The sequence below is a fragment of the Equus caballus genome, chromosome 12 (genome assembly GCF_041296265.1).
Source record: "Equus caballus isolate H_3958 breed thoroughbred chromosome 12, TB-T2T, whole genome shotgun sequence".
NCBI classification, from domain to species: Eukaryota; Metazoa; Chordata; class Mammalia; order Perissodactyla; family Equidae; genus Equus; species Equus caballus.
In genome coordinates, this window is record NC_091695.1 from 15,928,928 (window position 1) to 15,934,126 (window position 5,199).

A 5,199-nucleotide genomic window follows, 5' to 3' on the forward strand; every position below is an offset into this window, starting at 1 on the left:
TATTCAATGATAGAATAATAGCTAACTAATTGATGGTATACTCATAAAAAGGAATTGTACATAAAAATGAGAATGAACAACCTGGAACTGTGTATAAGAAAGAATATATCAAGTGAAAGAGCTCATATGCAAAAAAATAACATGTATAGGATTTCTTTTATACAAAGTAACAAAAATAGGTGAAAATAATCTATGAGGTTAGACGTCAGAATAGTGGTTAATTGTGTAATTGTATGTGAGCATGTGTGTGTGCATGTCTGTGCATGTAACGGGACAGTTTATGGTAGAAAGGTGAATGAAAGATTCTTCTGGGGTCTTGATAATCTTTTATGTTATTTTTGTTGTTGCGATTGCCCTTTAATTTCGATTCTGATTACACAGATATGGTAAGCTTTTAAAAATTTATTTATGATATATGTGTTTGTAAATATGTGCATTAAACTTCAGTAATAAGTTAAAACACCACAAAGGAGAAAAGAGATACAAATATATATTATTTTCCTTTTTGACTTTTTAAAACAATGTAGTGAGCGTTGTTCAAACATTTCTTCATTATGTCCTCAGCCGTAAAGTCATAAAAGGCTACTGTATTACAAGAAGATGATTAAGTGTTGAAAGAAAAATTAAAATACCTGTCTTACAGATACAATATTTTAATTTAAGATCTCTGGGTCGCAGTAGGAAAGACTTAACAAAGAGAAACTATGGAAGGGTATCTAACATCACTTCATTTGTATGGATAACAAAGCCATCCTGTATAATTAGCAGCTATCCCATTGCCTTTGTTTGAAGCTTTCAAATGTGTTAGGCATAATTAACAAATTGCATTTTTTCTCCTAAAGGAGGGCCTCAAAGGAGAATAGAAACCCATAAATTGTTCTCGTTGGGTTATGTTAAGGACACATGGGGAGCACAGAAGGATTGCTAGTTAGAGATGAGTAGACTACACCTGTTTCTGTGACTCAGCATTCCAGTGACTCTTCATGACCCATCTCTAATTTAAACTGTAGTCACTGATACCCTATCTGGGTGATTTAGCCATGGCATTAACAATGTTCTTCGATAACTGAAGTTTCTGGGCTAGTATGTTGCTGTCAACACCTTTACTATGATTTTTTTTTTTTTTTTGAGGAAGATTAGCCCCGAGCTAACTACGCCAATCCTCCTCTTTTTGCTGAGAAAGACTGGCTCTGAGCTAACACCCATGCCCATCTTCCTCTACTTTATATGTGGGATGCCTACCACAGCATGGCATGCCAAGCGATGCCATGTCCTCACCCAGGATCTGAACTGGCGAACCTTCGGCCGCCGAGAAGTGGAACGTGTGAACTTAACCATTGAGCCACTGAGCTGGCCCCACTATGATTTTTTATGAAAGCTAGACATTTATTTTGAAGCAGTTTCTTGGTATTCTTTGAATAGTGAAAAAAATGCAACCTCTGAAAAGACGGTTGGTGTTGTTATGAAACTCCAGTTCTATGTCCTTAAAATTTTCATGGTTATTTTCTTTCACTTGGACCCTTAATCAAGATGTCAAATATGATGCTGTTATTTGTAGTTATTCATAGTTAATGTGATTTGTTTCAGAAATTTTAACCTCGAATAATAACAGGTTTCCATACTGTTTTCCAGTTACATCTAAATTAAAAGGATTACATCAATATTTTACAATCCTCAAAATTTCTCTGTTTCACATATGCCATGTGTTTCCCAAATTTGCCAATATCATTGAAAGGATTAATCTCATGTGCAAATCCCCACTTTCAGTTGGAGGCGAGGCCAAAGCAAAATATAAGTCTCCATTTCACTATCTAGATCCTCCATCACACCATAGTGACTGATCAGGAAGAAGGCTGCCTATCCTCTTTTGGTTACAAGTCTTGGAAGAGTCTTTGAAATGTCATGAACTTATCTCTTGAATGACCAAATGCACATTTATGGAGATTGGAACTGAGATTAAAATCTGCACAAACACAGATTTAAACAAAGAACAGTCTCTTCGAAATTATGAAAGAAGAATATGTATTTTACTTAAAATTAAGGTGACTTTTCCACTCCATATTTATTTAATAGCTTTTTCTAATATTCTCTTTATTCCCAATCAAAAATTACTTTGGTGTTTAAATATATGCATTTAAATGCATATTTTACTGATCTCTCATTGTAGGAAACATATATTGTCTTTATTTTCATGTTGAAAGCTGTATTTAGCAGAGGAACAGAAGCAGGACTGAGAAATGATTTAATTTCTCTGACATCTACACTTAGAGTGGTTTTCCAATAAAAGCCCAATGCTAAGCTCTGCCCAGTGTATTTTTTACATGTTCTAAGAGTCTTGAAAGAGAAACAAAAGTTCGAAATACCAGAACCAGGTCATCCTCAATAATCATATAAAATAACATAAATATAAATAGAACCATGTAAAAAAGTTTAGTGCTTTGCACAGAATTCTAAAGACAGTGAGGAAAACATCTCATACCTTTTCTCACATGTACAAGATTGGTATTTATGAGCATGGATGAAGAAAAGACCACGGTTTTTTCAACATCTCATTTATTCAGTCAGATGAGATTTATAATGCTTTTTCTATCCACTAAAATTATGTCTTGATAATTTATTCAATGATCGTGAACAATCCACAACCAATCTGTTTTTTGTCACTATGGATTTGCCTAGTACAGATATTTCATATAACGGAATTGTACAATACATGGCTTTTTATACCTAGCTTCTTGCACTTAGCATAATGTCTTAAAGGGTCATTCTTATTGTGGCATGTATCAATATCTCTTTCCTTTTATAACATTAATATTCTATGTTATTGATTTAAAACATTTATTATCCATTCAATTGATGGGTGTTTAGGTTGTTTCTACCTTTTGATTATTATTAATAATGCTACTATGAAGATTTACCTACAAGTTTTTGTTTGAACATCTGTGTCTTTTAATGCTTCTGGGTATATACCTGAGAATTCAAATGCTAGATCATATCGGTAATTCTATGGCAAAGTTCTTGAGTAAACATCAAACAGTTTTCAAAGTGACTGCACCATTTTACACTCCCAACAAAAATGAACAAAGATTCTAATTTCTCCCCACCCTTGTCAACACTTGTAATTTTCTTTTTTTTTTTTTATAGCCATCCTAGGGATTGAGAAGTAGTGTCTCATTGTGATTTTGATTTGCGTTTCTGTAACTAATAGGATTGAACATCTTTTATCTGCTTATTGGCAATTTGTGTGTGTTCTGTAGAAATGCCTATTGAAGTATTTTGCCTGTTTTTTAATTCGGTTTTCTTCTCTTTTTGTTGGTGATCTGTAAGAGTACTTTGTATATTCTCTATTCTAGATCCTTACTACATACATGATTTGTAATTTTTTTCATTGTGTGGGTCATCTTTACATTCTTTGATAATGTCTTTTGATGAACAAAAAGCTCATCTGTTTTTTTTTAAATTTTGATAAAGTGTAATTTATGTATTTTTATATTTTTTTTGTGCTTTTAGTGTCATATCTAAAAAACCATCAAAAGCTTAGCTGACCTGGGAATGAGAACATTGAGCTGACAGGTGTTACAGTAGCCAATTAAAGCAACAAGCCATAAATGAAAGATTTAAGACTTTAATTATACGTTACAGCAGTAACCTCAATCATACCTCCTGCAAGTCAATGATTATTTTTATATTTATTCCCAGTATAGGTTTCCCAGTGTACTATATATATATATAGTATAGTATATATGGCCTGCATAAATAAAAATAATATGACAATGTTGAATAAATTCATTCTAATGGAAATCATGGGCCTCCCTCAGCTGCAGGCTCCATTATTTGGATTCTTCCTTGTTGTTTACATGGTGTCAGTAGTGGGCAACGTAGGCTTGATCATGCTCACCAAGATAGACTCTAGGCTGCAAACATCCATTACTTTTTCCTCAGATACCTGGCTTTCACTCATCTTGGCTATTCAAAAGCTGTGGGACACAAAATGCTAACAAATTTTGTTTTAGGTCAACATACAATCTCCTATAAATGGTGAGGTACCCAACTCTCTTTTCTCAGTATATTTATCACTAGTGAAATTTTCATTCTATTGGCAATGACCTATGACTGCTATGTGGCCATCTGTAATCCTCTGCTCTACACCGTCATGTCACAAACAATTTGTCAGTTGCTGGTGGCAGTACCCTATATATAGAGTGTCTTTTCGTCTTTACTGACCACCATAAAAATTTTCATTTCATCATTTTTTGGATGCAATATCATCAAGCATTTCTACTGTGATAGTCTGCCCCTGATATCTTTGCTCTCCTCAGACACACGTGAAATTAAATTGATAATTCTGACAATTTCAGCTTTTACTTTGGTTTCATCTTTTCTGATAGTCCTTGTATGCTGCATGATGATCCTTGTTACCATTTTCAGGATGAACTCTGCAGAAGCAGGCACGAGGCTTTCTCTACCTGTGGATCTCACCATATTCTATGGTATTGTATTACTTAGGTACGTGCAGCTCAAGTCCATTTATTCCATTGGTGCTGATGAAATGTCCTCTTTCCTTTATAGTTTGGTAATACATATGCTGAATATCATGATCTACAGTTTAAGGAACAAAGAGGTGAAAAATGCCCTACATAGAACCTGGAATATGTGTGCAATTATTTTATTTAAAATTAACTGTAGGATACACTAACAATAAATGATGAACTAGCTTATGTATACTATAGCTAACATTGTTTTAACTTTGTACTATTGCCTCCATGTGATGGACAAGAATCAATATTTGATACACGTGGAAATAGAGAAACGTATTTGCTATTTCCAAACCAAAATCTATCACCAACAGATGGCTAATTTTGGCCCATACTTCATACATTAACTTTTATTTAGTTTCAAATCCAGATTAGGTGCCATTCCTACATGTTCTCATGTGTAGCCTGTTTGTATGTCTCCTCCACTAAACATTTATTTTTATAAGGACTCAGACTCTGTACGTTGCACTCACAATTTTACATTTACTGCCTAGAACAGAAAAAGGCATAAGGATGCCTGATAGGTATTATATAAATGGATTCATTCAAGCAAGTAAATTGATATTGTTAACTTTAAGAACTCAAATCCTTCTCTTTATAAGACTTTCAGAAAACAGGTGGAGTGAAAAGTGAATTATACAGTACAATAGATTGTAATGAGCAACAT

The 5,199-nt window shown here is 33.7% G+C and overlaps 1 pseudogene; it reads left to right on the forward strand.

Annotated features, from left to right (window-relative positions):
- Nucleotides 1-3,740: 3,740 nt before the first annotated feature.
- LOC138916949 (olfactory receptor 8K3-like) lies at nucleotides 3,741-4,693 on the forward strand (annotated as a pseudogene).
- Nucleotides 4,694-5,199: the final 506 nt, after the last annotated feature.